Raw genomic sequence first — 16,986 nt, forward strand, 5'->3', positions numbered from 1 at the left:
ACATACACTGACAGACGTATTGACACACACACACACAGACATGCTGACACACACAGGCATACTGACATACACACAGACACACTGACATACACACAGACATACTGACACACAGACACATACACTGACAGATGTACTGACACACACACAGACACATACACTGACAGAAATACTGACACACATACACTGACAGAAGTATTGACACACACACAGACATGCTGACACACACAGGCATACTGATATACACACAGACACACTGAAACACAGACAGACATACTGACACACACATACTGACACACACAGACAGAAATACTGACACACACAGACAGAAATACTGACATACACACACACAGACAGAAATACTGACACAGACATACACACACAAACATACTAACATACATTTAGCCACCCTCCAACCACCCTTACCTTTTCTGGAGGGTGGTTTCCCTGGAGTCCAGTGGCAGGCTGAGGTAGTTGGGAGTTCCACTCTGAAACTCCCCTCCTCCCTGCCTTTCTCCTCCTGTGCGGCTCTAATCTCCGGTGGGAGGAAGTGACGCGCGGCACTCACTTCCTCCCATCCGGCTGCCGAACAGGAAGGGGCCCGGTCGCGCTGTTTAAGCGTAACAGCGCCCGACTGGGCCCCTGCTGGCACATGCCCCCCGGGTGGCCCTTTGTGCATGGGCCACCCGGGGGCCCTCTTTAGCATGCGGGATGGTGCGGCTCTGTGCAGCCGCACTGCCGGGTCCAAGGGTGGCTGCGCAAATCGCGGGGCCCACGGAGCAGCTGCTCTGGGGCCCCCCAGGAGCAACTGGGCCCGGGGCAGCTGCCCCGTTTGCCCCGCGCTAAAGACGGCCCTGGGCAATACTTTCAGCTAGGTCAATGAACAGGTTTTTAGCGTTATGGGGGATCTTATTATCTATACTCATCTCTTCATAAAAGGAATGGTATACTTGATGAGTCTGGGAGGATACCGTATCAGTCTCTATTCCTATAAACAATAATGTCCCAGGATCTAAACCCGTCCCGTATATCTGAAACCCAAATAAATTTCCATATTTGTCTAAGAACTTGTCGGGGTTATTAATAAGTATATGGACTGGGTTGCATTCCATAGACTTACAATATGGGCTAGTCGGCAACTTAGTCACTATCATGTCTTTATCTACTGTCTGTCCCCAAGTCGCCCACCCCACACAAGACCAATATGGGCAAAAGTTATAGTCTTTATTTGGGCATCTAGGACTTACATATTTATTTTTACTACTGGGACAAATATATTTATCATTAGACCCATACGTCCTCTCCCATCTAAGATCCCCGCATACATTCCACGGCTTTCTACCACTCGATATCGCTTTACACGCATCAAATAGCAGAACACCCGAAGAATGCACGGATTCTAACACCGTCTTATTAATTAGGGTCCCCTGAGGATCTCCATTCCTGAGAGTCAACCAAATTGTACGAGGTTGATACTCTGGACTGAAGCACTTAGGTTCTCCTACTCCTAAATGGCACACACTATAGTCTATATTTAGGTATCTACATCTTGATACCTCTCCTTTACACTCGTATTGTGAATGCCAAATTAGGGTTTGGGAAATATGGTTACCTGTTCTCGTAGTCTTAATGCATACCTCACAGCTAGGAGTGTCGGTACCTCTACCTTCCTGAATATAAAAACACATGTAAATAAACACAATCAAAAGCACATCTTTCGCCGTCATCCTCAGTCTTCGTCCGTGCGATGGAACCTCAGCTTCCAGGATGTGAGGGCTGCAGGGAATGGAGTTCTGCTCGTCTTCACAGGTGTCCCTTCGAAACTTTCCTGGCTTATACACTATGTGTTGGTAAGCGGACAGGCTTTATTATGGCCTTCTCACTCACACCTGTAACAATAAAATTTGTAATCCACAATAATTCCTCGTTACTCCGACTGAGTAGTGCGTTTCAACCGGATCTTGCAGGGATTCTCTGGATCTGCTGTAACTTGCCAAGAATCGACTGCTGCTGGCTTAACCCTGGAGTGATGTATCCACGGAGTCACTTCGGCTACTTTTATCGCTGTAGGGGTAGACAAAAGAACAACATAAGGACCTCTCCACTTGGGCCCTAACGGTACATTATTCCACTCTTTAATCCACACTTGGTCTCCTGGATGATAACTATGAACAGGGGGATAAATATTCACAGGTAATCTATCTTGTACCCATTTCTGTACCTCCTCCATAGTCTTACCCAACTCTACAACCTGCTGCCGGGTAATTCCTTCTCCCAACTGACTCAAATCCCCCCTTAAGTTACCAAGTACGGGAGGTGGTCGCCCATACATAATTTCAAAAGGAGAGAGGCCCATCCTTCTGGTAGGGGTACTGCGGATTCGCAATAGAGCTATGGGTAGGAGAACGTTCCACTTAAGTTGGGTTTCCTGACACATTTTAGCCAACTGGTTCTTAATAGTTCTATTCATTCTCTCTACCTTACCAGAACTCTGGGGTCTATATGCAGTATGAAGCCTCCACTTTATACCAAGCATATGAGTCAGTTGTTGTAGGCACTGGTGAACAAAAGCTGGACCATTGTCCGATCCTATAGAACAGGGTAGTCCATATCGGGGTATTATTTCTCGTAGCAGGAATCTTACAACTTCTCCTGCTTTCTCTGTACGAGTAGGACATGCTTCTACCCAGCCTGAATAGGTGCACACAATTACCAGCAGGTAACGATGTCCACCTGATTTAGGCATCACTGTAAAGTCTATTTGTAGATCGGACATGGGGAGTCCCCCCATAAACTGGACTCCTGGTGGCTTTACTGGTCCTTGTCTTGCATTATTCTTAGCACACGTTACACATCTGCGTACAATGGCCTGAGTCAAGTTGGACAATCTTGGTATGTAGAAATGTTTCCTGAGAGATTCTTCAGTACTGTCTCTCCCAGAATGTGTCCCGTTGTGATAATTTTGGACAATTTCTACCGCTAGTGATGCTGGTATGACTATTCTTCCATCTTCTAGCTGATACCACTTGTTCTCCAAATACTTTCCCGGTTCAGTCTTTAACCACTCCTCTTCTTGAGCTGTATAAACTGGAGTCCATTGGGACAGTGGAATTGGTATAAGAGCAGCTATATGCCCCACATACTCCTGTCTTCCTGATTCAGCAGCACGCTTAGCTGCACTATCTGCCATCCGATTTCCCTTGGTTACATCACCATCTCCTCTCAGATGCGCTCGACAATGTATGATACCGACTTCTTTCGGCTCCCACACTGCTTCCAATAGTTGTAGGATTTCAGCTGCGTATTTGATTTCTTTGCCTTCTGAATTCAGTAGTCCTCTTTCTTTATACAAAGCTCCGTGGGCATGAGTGGTTAAGAACGCATACTTAGAGTCCGTATAGATATTCACTCTTAAACCTTCAGCCAATTGTAACGCTCGTGTTAGTGCTATTAATTCTGCCTTTTGTGCTGATGTTCCTTTCGCCAGTGGCCGAGCTTCTATCACCTTGTCTATTGTTGTTACTGCATATCCTGCATAGCGGATCCCTTCTTTCACATAACTACTGCCGTCGGTATAATATTGAACATCGGGGTTCTGGATGGGAAAATCACGAAGATCTGGTCTACTTGAGAATACTTCATCCATTACTTCCAAACAATCATGTTGACTTTCAGTAGGTTGTGGCAAAAGGGTAGCTGGATTTAAGGTGTTTACAGTCTCTAAATGCACTCTTGGGTTTTCACACAATATTGCTTGATACTTGGTCATACGGCTGTTACTAAACCAATGATTTCCTTTGTAATCCAACAACGTCTGTACTGCATGTGGGACTCGTACATAAAGTTCTTGACCCAGAGTGAGTTTATCGGCTTCAGCTACTAGCAGGGCGGCTGCAGCTACGGCTCTTAGACAAGGTGGAAGTCCGCTGGCCACTGCATCCAGTTGCTTAGACATGTAGGCAACAGGTCTTTGCCATGATCCCAAGTACTGTGTCAATACTCCCACAGCCATTCTTCTTTGCTCGTGTACATATAAGTAGAATGGTCGTGTGTGATCAGGTAGACCTAATGCTGGGGCACTCATCAAAGCCTTCTTCACATCTTCAAATGCCGTTTGCTGTTCTTGGGTCCATAAGAAGGGGTCGTGCTCTGTACCTTTGATAGCTGCGTACAGAGGTTTTGCTAGTATCGCATAGCTGGGAATCCATATCCTACAGAAGCCTGCTGCCCCCAAGAATTCTCGCACTTGTCTTCTATTCTTGGGTATTGGTATTTGGCAGACAGCTTCTTTTCTCTCTGGCCCCATAATCCTTTGACCTTCAGAGATATGGAATCCCAGATACTTGACAGTTGGCAAACACAACTGAGCCTTCTTTCTAGACACCTTGTATCCTGCCTTCCAGAGAATGTGTAGTAGATCGTGCGTTGCTTGCTGACAGATTTCTTTTGTAACTGCTGCTATCAACAAGTCATCTACATATTGTAACAAGACACACTCTCCTGGGATGGACTCAAAATCCAATAGATCTTGACTTAGGGCTGAACCAAATAGGGTAGGTGAATTTTTAAACCCTTGGGGTAGTCTTGTCCAAGTCATTTGGCGTTTTGAGCCCGTTACAGCGTTCTCCCATTGGAAAGCGAAAATACATTGACTTTCTGCGGCAATTCGGAGGCAAAAGAAGGCATCTTTGAGATCTAAGACTGTGAAGTAAGTAGCCCCGCCCGGAATTAAAGCAAGCAGGTTATATGGATTGGGTACAACTGGATGTATACTAACAACCGCATCATTGACTGCTCTTAAGTCCTGCACAGGTCGATACTCATCTGTACCGGGCTTTTGAACAGGCAGCAATGGGGTGTTCCAGGGGGAAGTACAGAATTTTAGGATACCATACCGTATGAACTTATCCAGATAGGATTGGATGTTCTTCTTAGCCTTCTGCGGGATGTGGTATTGTCTTAGGCTTACTGGATAAACCCCAAGTTTCAGTTCAATTTTTATAGGTGGAATATTGCGGGCCAGTCCTGGTGGGTTGTTCTCTGCCCAAACTCCTGGTATGTTAAATAATGTCTCATCACTCCTAGGGTTTTGGCTAGTCAACACTGTATAAAGTCGCCACTCTTCTTCCTTTGGTACGGATAAAGTCATAATACCTGAAGGTCCATTAAACTTTAACGATGTTGTTCCATTTGGTAGGAACGTAATCTGCGCTTGTAATTTTGATAGCATATCACGTCCCAGCAATTGGACTGGACATTCAGGCATATAAAGGAATTGATGTTTGATTACGTGGCCTCCCAATGTACAGAGTCGACTTTTAAGAACCGGTTTTTCAGCACTTCTTCCAGTTGCTCCTATCACAGTAATAGTCCTTCCAGATGGAGGAGCAACTAGATTAGTCACCACTGAATGTTCAGCACCAGTGTCGATCATGAACGCACTCCTTTTTCCCCCTATTGATACATCGACCATAGGCTCCGCTCGACCAAGGGGGATGGAGCCCGGTCGGTATCAATAGTCCTCCATGACCGTGTCAGCCAATCCTACGAAGTCCCTGCCTTCTCTATCGCGGGACCTTTGCGCTGCTGGAATATACCTGTCTTCCCTAACACTTCCTCTGTTCCCATTACTCCCTCTATAACCATTACTCCCTCCGGGGCCTCCTCTACCTCTCGCTCTGCCTCTAAAGTTTCCGTAGCCTGCCCTGGGTTGGTCTCTCTCGTACTGCTCTCTTTGCGGACATTCGTTCCTCCAATGCCCTTCTTCCTTGCAATACGCGCACTGATCCCTACTCAAAGGCTCCCTATTCCATCTATTATTGCCTCTATCTGGGCCCCGTTTATCTACGCCTGCGATCGCTACCGCTAGCATATCAGCCTTTTTACGCATCTTGCGCTCTTCCTCTTTCTTACTTTCTGTATCCCTGTTCATATAAACCTTATTAGCTACCTCCATTAGTTGGGTGATGGACATACCTGCAAACCCTTCTAACTTTTGTAGCTTGCGCTTAATATCTCCGTATGCTTGGCTGACAAAGGCGGAGTTAACCATTCGGGAATTGTCTGCGTCTTCCGGATTAAAGGGGGTATACAAGCGGTATGCCTCCAATAATCGGTCATAAAAGACACTGGGCGCTTCATCGCTTTTCTGAATCACCTCAACTGTCTTCGACATGTTAATAGCTTTCTTTCCACCGGCTTTCATGCCAGCAATTATAGCGTCTCTATAGGCTCTGAGTTGAACCATGTCAGCACCATTTACGTTCCAATCGGGATCAGTGTTGGGATAATGTGTTGCGGCCCATGCTGCTGGATTAGCTTGGTTCAAAGCACGGGCTCTATCCTCTAGTGCTTTAATGGCTGCTTGATTTATTCTTGTCCTTTCCTCATTGTTAAATAAAGTCATTAGTAACTGCTGGCAATCAGCCCATGTCGGATTATGCGTCTGTACTATTGAGGTGAACAGATCAGTCATGGCTTGTGGTTTCTCAGTATACGAGGAATTATGGGTCTTCCAGTTTAAAAGGTCGGTAGTGGTAAATGGGACATATACGAAGACTGGGTCAGCGTGTGCCATTTGACCTGCGGCATCGATATAAGCTGACCCGGGATTTAGGCGAAGAGGCATCTGATAGTGCTTTAATTGTTGGGCACCAGTCAACTGTCGGGTTTGGATGGGGCTACGTAGAGAGGCGTCAGTCATGGGTTCCGGTCGGGGAGAGATAGGGTATGGGGATGTGGGAGGTTGGTTTTGGGAAAAGGTCGTAAATAAAACACTTCGAGCCGAGCTAGATGAAGCTTGACCGGAAGTCTGAAGTGGCGCCAAATCAGGATATTCGTTTCTAATGGGGGTGGGTTCTGGTTCCGGAAGGGGAGATTTAGTACGAGGGGGGGTGGATCCTGTACTGGAGGAGGAAGCGGAAGTGGATGAGGGTAATAAGGGGAGGGGTGCAGGGCTTCCTGCGTTTGCGTCACTTCTTCTTAACGGAAAGTAAGGGGGCGGCAAAGGGATCTCGGACTCAGGGGGCGTGTCCAAAATGGGCCTAACACCAGTCCTAGTGGACGAACAAGTCCTAGCTACCATGAGGCGACACTGCTCCTCGTGGCATGTCTGGAGCCATTTTGGCGAGTCATTTACGGCCTGTCTCCAACAGTCAATATAAGGAAACTGGCCGTAAAGTTCAGGCCTACCTGATACAGCCACGTGTAAGCGCTGTACCAGAGTTAGATCCAAACTGCCACGTGGCGGCCATGCCGCAACCAAAGTAGGCCACTCCCTAGTGCACAAAGTAACTAAACGCACAGGAGACATCTTAACCCCAAAATCACAAGTTTTGAATCCCTTTTTAAAATTCTTCACCATACAACCTAAGGGATCCGGAATCGTTGACTGCGACGCACCCATACTTAACAATGGAACGTCGTCGACAACGAATACTATACACGCGTACTATTCAACAATCACACCCGTTTCCTCTGGCAACAGCACCACGTGGTACGGTTACCAAGTGAAACGTACACAATAACACAATAAACACTCAGGGAATTCCCGTACACACACAGCTGTTACACCAGTCACTATATAATCAATATTATGCCCTTTGGCGTAACTATACAGTCACCCACGCTATAATTCTCTATTTACGAATTACCCGTCTATAACACACCCCAGTAACATTGTCTTTTACAAATAGCGGTTACAGTACGGTTAGCATAAGTCAAAGCACAAGTTAAGGTCACAATACAATTATTAGTGGTTATGGTGTTAAACATGCAATGGACGACAATGATTAGTACTTATATACAGTGTCAGTAAATATACAGGGTTATGGTACCGTGCACTATAATACAGCAACACACTATTAACACTCTCGCTAGACGGCTGAGCTCGCGCTATCTAACAAGATATACACTTTACTAAACAATCGTTAACACATTTACAATTCCCAACTAAACTATTGGCCAGTACCTTGAATGGACTACCTAAAACTATATACACCCGTTTTGGTTAGCCACACTGCCCAATCACCACATATATAGCGAGCTAGAGAACCGAATTTACACAGGCGCCTCTTAGTCGCACTATCAAAAGTCTAGTGGGTTCCAAATTTACACGCCTTCCCACTTAGCCCAGATAGGATGAGAACTAGCGAACCGAATTTACACAGGCGCCGCTTAGTCTCCCGGTCCCTCCGACCTAGCGAACGTAATATACACCCTAGAACGCTAGTCTAGACAAGACACCGGTGTCCGGCTAGGGCTATTTACACCAGGACCCCGCCTGACTAACCAAATCAAACGGTCTGACTAAAGAGCGTTCGATCGAGCGGTGCGCCTTCGCTCCTTCCCTCCGACAGAGGGGGCAGATACACAGATTCAAAACCCCTTTGGGCCTACCGCACAATCGGTATACCCCTAGTGGGTCCTGCCGTCTAAAACAGCAGTTGTCTTACCTCCTCGTTCCTGAACCTGAGTTCACACTCATCGACGGGGACACCCCAGCACTTCTCACGTAGAGGCCGATGATCTCCTGGACAACAGACCAGTGGCGCCGAGACGAAGGGAGGTCCACGCAGAAGTTCAGGGGTGCAGCCGTAGAGAACGTGGGCAAAGATAGACCGTCTCACGCCTCTGCCTCTCAGCTACCGTTGAACGATGAGCTTCCCGGCCAATGCACCAAATGATACCGGAGAAACTGACGGAAGCCAAGCACAGAGAGATGGACACAGGTTTCTTCAGGAAGGAAGAGATTCTTTATTGGATCACCGATCGGGACTCAGAGGGACTAATGTCACCAAAATACAGCAAGTTCTGAGCCCCGGACAATAGTGCAGGCTCCTTATATAGGCATATAACTCCTCCCATATTAAGCTCCACCCGCACATTCTCTTAACCAATCAACACAAATAAGAATTAACTTCCTGTTTGACCGCATGGCTTGTCCAGCACAATGGAGGAGGGGAATACTATATCCTGTATTCTTGCACATGCTCCGTACACTACTGATCGTATCTTGCCTCGTGCAACCAACTGATCGATACGTCAGCATATGCTCGTACACATGCCACGTGGTAATCTCGGCCTACTAAATTTATTTTTACCGAGATTCCACCACACAATTGCCATGGAGCTAAAGTCTTTCCCATAGTCTTTCATTATATGAATAGGCTCCATGGTATGGCTATCTGGGGTATCACATTCCCATAAAGTCTGGTCCATAGTCCAAAGGCAAGAGGCGGGCAATCAGCCCCCTCCAAGGACACGTGGCGAGGTCGGTTTCGCCACAATTACCTTTTTATTTAAGTTTTGGGGAACTTGACACACATTTACCCATCTCAAAGTTTATTGACCGCAAATTGATGAGATTCTGAGAAAATAGAACTTGTTCAAGCAGGTTCTTCATCTACAAGAAAGAAACAGAACGAGAGAGAATGTGACAGGCAGACTGAGCAACCAAGAGGCACAGGTAGAAATAAGAGACATACTGAGAGATGCAGAGATAGAAAGAGAGAGACATAGAAAATGTGACAGACAGATAGAGAGGAGAAGGGAGAAACAAGATGGACAGAAGGATATACTGAGACAGACAGAGGAAGAGACTGACAATGTAAAATAGAGACACAGAGATTGTGTTTGACGGTCGGGTAAGTTAATGCAGTTTATAATACTGGAGACATTTAATGATGTCACGTGAGGTTTGAAATTGCCCAGGATGTATTTTTGGATCCATGAATTAGTTTCTTGTAACTCAGTTTCTCACCCAGCGCTACGCTCTCAGTCAAAGTAAAAATGTATTTATTGAAACAAATCATTTTTTTAAACATTAGATAATGGAATGAGTCACAGAGAACGCAGATAGTTTGAAGAGCCAGTCACACACACAGCGGCCATTAAACATCCCACGGGGAATTCCAGGAGACCACAGAGTGCAGAATGGGTGAGTGGAGTGTCCCTGGGTCATATAGTCCTCAATGTCCCCAGTTTAAGACTCTATGGGCAGACCATATTAGAGATTGGAAGTCCATATTAGCGCTGCAGAATTTGTTGGCGCTTTATAAATATTAATATCGGTAGGATGACAGGAAGAAGGTGTAACGGACCGTTTCACTTACAAGAGGATAAAACCTAGTTTAGGCGATAATCCCCTTTCCTAGAGACAGGCACAGCTACTGCAGAACACCAAACTCCCGATCTGGATACGAAATAACACTCCGAACTGGAACAGCTGAACAAGAAAAGCATACAATCCGCTTACACTCCTGGCAGTCAGCTTACAATCCAATTCCCCCCAAGAACGAGACGACACTTCATTTTGAGGGTTAAACAGGAACTCTGGACTGGCTCATCCAGCCTGGCTTTTATTACAATAATCCACATACAGGCCACACCCAGGGGGAGGCATAAAATAACCAATCACATACATGGTTCAGCCCACACATCCCCTCCCCTCAGATAACATTAAACCCAATTATCCGGTACACTTTTCCAGCCAAGTTCTGGATGTACCCCAAAAACAGGGGGTACACCTTTAAATCCAGTATTGCTGGATAGCCCTTATTCAGGGGGGAAACATATCCAAAATTCAAGTCATTCGGATGAACAGTTCGGGAGATATGGGGTTCCAAAGATTTGACCGACCGCATGGGTAAAGTATCCGAAAACAGTTCCATGCATTTTGGCCCTGCGGTCGGTCACAAACAAGGGAATGAAAACAGACGAATTGCCTGTGTTATAGAGCCTGGAGAGGGTTTGAATGAATTCCCTTGTTTGTGGGGTTCTTTCTACCGAACGGCGGGTCATTCGGTAGTTTCTATACGAATTTCTGGAAGTATGGAGGTCTCAGCGGTGTTTGCCTAGTCGAGTGTCCGATTTCAGTTCCAGACACTCGACGGCAAAACACCGCTGTTCGGTAGTTTAAGATGGCCGCCGCCACGTGTTTGTTTCCCGAATGGCGGCCACCCAGAGGACAAAGAATACATTACATGGATTGCCAATTACCCGTTTGCAACATTGTTGCAAACTGTAATTGGAGGCACACTTATTCCTGGGTGGTCTGGTTGTTCGGTAGTTTCACTCAATATAATGAATGGAGTGATTCTACCGAACAATCAGAAGATTGCTGCATACATATCCCAGGTTAAACTTAACACACAAATACACATATAATATTACAGGCAGTACACTAGAATATGTAGCACAGTCTTAAAGGGACAGTAGTCCCAAAAGTCCCAATATGTCCATAGATGCTGTTAAAAGGGCCAGTAGCAGCAATATACAGTACAATATGCCCCAAATAACCCAGGGGCCATAGTCAGTAGGTAGGAGGCTAGCAAACAGGCTTCTCCAGGGCCCAGTGGCGAGGTTGGTTTCGCCACAGAAGGAATGAATAGAAAAGTGAAATAAAAGGAGCATGGAGGCTTAGAGAGACATAGATACAACATGGGGGTGTATGTTACAAATAGAAAAACTGTGGTGGCCACTCGGTTAGGGACTCGAGTCCTGCCGTCAAAGTCGTCCTTTACCCTTCCCAGTATCTCTGTCAGCGGCGTCTTCAGTGATTACAGCAGCAAAGAGTAATATAGCTCCCCCCCCCCATATATAAGTCAAGACTTAATGCTGGGAGTATATCTGGTTTATTCAGGCTTGGTACATGGGATTTATATATGGACCCACAGCATGGGGTCTCCATAGAAAATAATACAAACCCCTTCCAGGCGTCCCTGTGTCTGGGAGATAATTGAGTCAAAGACTGGTAACTAAATCATACATAAAATATAGTAAAATACCCCCAAACCACATTCAAATTACACAGGAACCCCACATCTAATATATCCCTGAATAGCTTGGATCTAAACGCCCAAGTTGTCCAAATAGCGCACAGATCCGTTTGATGGAAGGGAACTGCTATTGGGGTAAAGTTCTAAACAGCCGGCCATGAGGTTGTAGCCAACCTTGAGGGTCGGGATTTCCTTTGCTAATAAAACCAAATGCTCCCCCTGGCCTGGCTCTTAGGGAGCAAATGCTCCCCTCAGACGAATGAGTCTTGTCCCCGAAGAGCACGCTCTTGGCTTGTCTGTGAGAGGGACAGGCGGAAGTACAAGTTCACTTGTGTTCACAAGTTGGAGTAGCTGAAATTAGATTAATGTGTTCGGCAAAGTACCCCTTCCTGTGTTTGGTAGACAAAATTGTAGCACTAGAGTTAAAGGGCCACTATAGGCACCCAGACCACTTCAGCTTAATTAAGTGGTCTGGGTGCCTGGTCCATCTAGGTTTAACCCTTTTTTCTATAAACATAGCAGTTTCAGAGAAACTGCTATGTTTATAAATGGGTTAATCTCATTGACAGCCGCTAGAGGGCTTACGCGCTTCTCACTGTGAAAATCACAGTGATAAGACGCCAGCGTCCATAGGAAAGCATTGTCAACTGGAACAGCATGCAATAAATCCTTCCCCCCAATAATGAGACGACACATCACTTTGAGGGTAAAACAGGAACTCTGGACTGGCTCATCCAGCCTGGCTTTTATTTCCAACTCACACATACAGGCCACACCCAGGGGGAGGCATAAAAGAACCAATGACATAGATGTTACCTCCCACACATCCCCTCCCCTTAGTGTGACACATAATCCCATTATGCATACAGTGTAAAATATACTTTTACACAACTTTCATAACTTTAAAACCATACATCACATTCACATAAAAATACATATCCACAATCAATCCATTCAGGGGAACAACATATTAAAAAATGGCATGAATCCGACCAGGGGTTCAAAAGTTACTAAAAGTATCTTTTGTTCCTTTCTGGCTGGCAGAAAAACATCCCCACAATGCACCCTGGTTTCCTCCCTTCTGCCCTGGAGTTAATTGGAGAAGTAATCCAATTACCCAGGACTAAAGGCAGACTCCATTAACCACATGGTTGCAAAACAACATAAAACACTTTAAAATACATAAAGTCACATTTACACATAACACACAGACATTTCACCTATCCCCAGATAGCTGGGATCTGCACGCACAAAACTACCGAATAGCGCGCAGATCCTACTCACACAGTACAATTGCCATGGAGCTAAAGTCTTTCCCATAGTCTTTCATTATATGAATAGGCTCCATGGTATGGCTATCTGGGGTATCACATTCCCATAAAGTCTGGTCCATAGTCCAAAGGCAAGAGGCGGGCAATCAGCCCCCTCCAAGGACACGTGGCGAGGTCGGTTTCGCCACACTTCTCCCCTTTACCCCCCAGACTAACAGGGTACTTGACCTCCTGCCGGTCAGTGCCCTTGTTAGTCCAGCAGCCCACCCACAAGACAGAAACAGCAGAGCAGCCCACCCACAATAAACAGTTACTACACCTGGGTGAGGGAGAATCTTGTCCAGGTTCAGGTGCCTCACCACGGCTGTGTGGGGGACTGGTAGGCTGCCTTGGTAGGTTGCTGAGGGGGCAGAGACCAGCGGTACTCTGTCCTGTTGTCAGCACTACCACGGGAGTAGTCTGGTTGGAGCCTGGTTGCTGGAGACCGACTGTCTCCCCTTTAAATACACCGCTCTGCTGCTGGAGACCGACTGTCTCCCCTTGAGTTACACAGCTCTGCTGCTGGAGACCGACTGTCTCCCCTTGAGTTACACAGCTCTGCTGCTGGAGACCGACTGTCTCCCCTTTAGTTACACAGCCCTGCTGCTGGAGACCGACTGTCTCCCCTTTAAATACACCGCTCTGCTGCTGGAGACCGACTGTCTCCCCTTTAAATACACCGCTCTGCTGCTGGAGACCGACTGTCTCCCCTTGAGTTACACAGCTCTGCTGCTGGAGACCGACTGTCTCCCCTTTAGTTACACAGCTCTGCTGCTGGAGACAGACTGTCTCCCCTTTGGCTAAACAGCCCTGTTGTGGGGGGGCAGGACCGACCGTCCCTACGCCCTGTGCTGGAAGTGCAGAGACCACGGTCCCATCTGCACAGGTGTGGGGCTTACAGTCTCCCCCTGGTACATTAAGCTGCCGCTGGGGAGAGGTGGTAACCAGCTCCTCTCCCATTAGAACACTCTGCCGCTGGGGAATGGAGACTGGGCTCTCTATTCCCTGTACATTAATGATCCGCCGCTGGGGAGAGGTGGTAACAATCTCCTCTCCCATTAGAACACTCTGTCCATTGATGATCTGCCGCTGGGGAGAGGAGGTAACAATCTCCTCTCCCATGCCTACTTTCAGTCTTTGTGGAGGGAGACCGACTGTCTCTCCTCCCAATTCAGTGTCCTGCTGCTGGGGAATAGAGACTGGGCTCTCTATTCCCAAAAAATCACGCTGCTGCTGGGGGGTAGGACCAACTACCTCTGCCCCCTGTAACTCAGCCTTCCGCTGGGGAGGGAGGACGCTGCTCTCCTCTCCCTGCACTTCACACTGCCTTCCCGGCATATCACTCTGCTGCTGGGGGGTAGGACCAACTACCTCTGCCCCCTGTAACTCAGCCTGCCGCTGGGGAATGGAGACTGGGCTCCCAATTCCCTGCAATTCACACTGCCGCTGGGGAATGGAGACTGGGCTCCCAATTCCCAACAAATCACACTGCCGCTGGGGAGGGAGGACGGCCCCTTCAGCTCCCTGTAACTTGGGCGCAGAGACCACGGTCCCATCTGCGCTGGTGTGGGGCTTACTGTCTCCCCTTGGTGCGCTAAGCTGCCGCTGGGGAGAGGGGGTAACAAACTCCTCTCCCTTACACACTTTCAGCAGCTGGGGAGCAGGGCTGACCCTCTGTACTCCCTGTAGGCAGGGCGCAGAGACCACGGTCCCATCTGCGCTGGTGAGGGGTTTACTGTCTCCCCTTGGTGGGTTAGGTTGTCGGTGGGGAGAGGGGGTAACAAACTCCTCTCCCTTACACACCTTCAGCCGCTGGGGAGAGGGGATAACAGGTTCCTCTCCCTGAACCGTAGACTGCCGCTGGGGAGGAAGGACGACCCCTTCAGCTCTCCTTTTGTCTAAATCTGCTAGGCGCTGCAGGAAATCTGCCGTTGATTCCCTTATGAACTGCACAATTTTCTCAGAGGGGTTGGGTCCAAAGAAAGCCAGCCGTATGGCAATCTCTCTGTCCAACCGCTCCTGAGTGTAGCCAGGCGCCATGCTTGCTCTGCTGCAGTTGCTTCTTTTGTGGATAGGGGCGCTGTACGGGTACTAGCGTTGTCCTCCCTTTGTAATCCAAACGAACTGTCTCCGAGCTGCTTTACCTCACACTAGGACGCCATCCCACCGCTTGCCACCAATGTAACGGATCACCTGGCACCCCGACTTGGTACCTCCGTTAATGGATGCTCCTAGTGCTTCCTGAGGACTCCAAGCACTCTGGCAGACACCACAATCACCGAATCCGAGAAACCTTTTAAATTCTCCCAAGCATATGAATGCTGTAGACCATTGAATAGGAACCATACGAATAGGCTTGTACTCCTAGCAGTCAACTGGAACAGCATGCAATAAATCCTTCCCCCCAATAATGAGACGACACATCACTTTGAGGGTAAAACAGGAACTCTGGACTGGCTCATCCAGCCTGGCTTTTATTTCCAACTCACACATACAGGCCACACCCAGGGGGAGGCATAAAAGAACCAATGACATAGATGTTACCTCCCACACATCCCCTCCCCTTAGTGTGACACATAATCCCATTATGCATACAGTGAAAAATATACTTTTACACAACTTTCATAACTTTAAAACCATACATCACATTCACATAAAAATACATATCCACAATCAATCCATTCAGGGGAACAACATATTAAAAAATGGCATGAATCCGACCAGGGGTTCAAAAGTTACTAAAAGTATCTTTTGTTCCTTTCTGGCTGGCAGAAAAACATCCCCACAATGCACCCTGGTTTCCTCCCTTCTGCCCTGGAGTTAATTGGAGAAGTAATCCAATTACCCAGGACTAAAGGCAGACTCCATTAACCACATGGTTGCAAAACAACATAAAACACTTTAAAATACATAAAGTCACATTTACACATAACACACAGACATTTCACCTATCCCCAGATAGCTGGGATCTGCACGCACAAAACTACCGAATAGCGCGCAGATCCTACTCACACAGTACAATTGCCATGGAGCTAAAGTCTTTCCCATAGTCTTTCATTATATGAATAGGCTCCATGGTATGGCTATCTGGGGTATCACATTCCCATAAAGTCTGGTCCATAGTCCAAAGGCAAGAGGCGGGCAATCAGCCCCCTCCAAGGACACGTGGCGAGGTCGGTTTCGCCACAATTACCTTTTTATTTAAGTTTTGGGGAACTTGACACACATTTACCCATCTCAAAGTTTATTGACCGCAAATTGATGAGATTCTGAGAAAATAGAACTTGTTCAAGCAGGTTCTTCATCTACAAGAAAGAAACAGAACGAGAGAGAATGTGACAGGCAGACTGAGCAACCAAGAGGCACAGGTAGAAATAAGAGACATACTGAGAGATGCAGAGATAGAAAGAGAGAGACATAGAAAATGTGACAGACAGATAGAGAGGAGAAGGGAGAAACAAGATGGACAGAAGGATATACTGAGACAGACAGAGGAAGAGACTGACAATGTAAAATAGAGACACAGAGATTGTGTTTGACGGTCGGGTAAGTTAATGCAGTTTATAATACTGGAGACATTTAATGATGTCACGTGAGGTTTGAAATTGCCCAGGATGTATTTTTGGATCCATGAATTAGTTTCTTGTAACTCAGTTTCTCACCCAGCGCTACGCTCTCAGTCAAAGTAAAAATGTATTTATTGAAACAAATCATTTTTTTAAACATTAGATAATGGAATGAGTCACAGAGAACGCAGATAGTTTGAAGAGCCAGTCACACACACAGCGGCCATTAAACATCCCACGGGGAATTCCAGGAGACCACAGAGTGCAGAATGGGTGAGTGGAGTGTCCCTGGGTCATATAGTCCTCAATGTCCCCAGTTTAAGACTCTATGGGCAG

The sequence above is a fragment of the Pelobates fuscus genome, chromosome 1, assembly GCF_036172605.1.
Source record: "Pelobates fuscus isolate aPelFus1 chromosome 1, aPelFus1.pri, whole genome shotgun sequence".
NCBI lineage: Eukaryota > Metazoa > Chordata > Amphibia > Anura > Pelobatidae > Pelobates > Pelobates fuscus.